A 952-nucleotide genomic window follows, 5' to 3' on the forward strand; every position below is an offset into this window, starting at 1 on the left:
GAAAACACTGAATAGTTGTGATAATATGGATAATATGAAGCGCGTCCGATCTGGCTCGAGCCAGCCAAAGCGGCGAAAGCAGATTTAAATGCCGCAGTTGCCGCAGTTGCGCACTGAAAGTTCTAATCACACCGGTGTGATCGTACGCTTCAGGGACCAGCCAAGACTGATCACACCGGTGTGATCGTACGCGTGTCAAAGGGTTAAACACATTAAACAGTTTATGCAACCAGCCCCTGCTGTCAGTTGGAGGCGTGACAGGTCACGTGACCTACCAGTTGCGCCTGACAGGGAAATACTTATGCGAGGCCTTCGAAACAACTTGCTGTTTTTAAGTGCTTATATGTTTGGCAACTTTATTTATTATTGTTCTTGGAAATATATTATTTGCGGCTCTAGGATGCCATTTCAATCAATAAGTTGCGGGCTTCTTCAGTTACTTCACTGACATATGAAATATATCAGTTCATTGAACCTTTAGAAAAAATAAAAAAAATAAATAAAAATTACAAAGTGTATGTGTTTTATGTTTTGTATAATTGGCTTTTATAGCCTAGTATGAGAATGGAGTTCATAGGCTAGGCTACTCGAGGAAGAAAACAACGCATCAGTTTTATACAGAGGCAGGGGCGGATTGGCCATCTGGCAATTCTGGCAAATGCCAGAGGGGCCGGACCATTTTGTTTAATGTGGGCCGGTCAGATTTTTTCTAAATATATATAAATAAAATTGTTTTTACGAGCCAACAGCGCATAGGACAGGTTTTTATCGCTTGCACGATTTCTCTATGGTTATAATAATAATAATATTAATAATAAATAAATGTTAAGCATTTGGCCCAGTCGGCAACGGCCGGCCGCCTGGTCCCGAGATGGGCCGACCGAACCGTTCAGTCAAAATCAAGCACGTCATCAGAGAGCTTGCAACACGAGCTAATTTTCAGTAAAAGCTA

General features: G+C 41.7%; 1 protein-coding gene across 3 annotated transcripts in view; it reads left to right on the forward strand.

The window, feature by feature from the left end:
• LOC107751923 (hyaluronan mediated motility receptor-like) overlaps positions 1–952 on the forward strand; it is a 13,613-nt gene that overhangs the window by 1,587 nt on the left and 11,074 nt on the right. The gene's annotated exons all lie outside the window — the stretch shown is intronic.

This window comes from Sinocyclocheilus rhinocerous, unplaced genomic scaffold, assembly GCF_001515625.1.
Source record: "Sinocyclocheilus rhinocerous isolate Xijiao unplaced genomic scaffold, SAMN03320098_v1.1 scaffold662, whole genome shotgun sequence".
In the NCBI taxonomy this organism is placed as follows: domain Eukaryota; kingdom Metazoa; phylum Chordata; class Actinopteri; order Cypriniformes; family Cyprinidae; genus Sinocyclocheilus; species Sinocyclocheilus rhinocerous.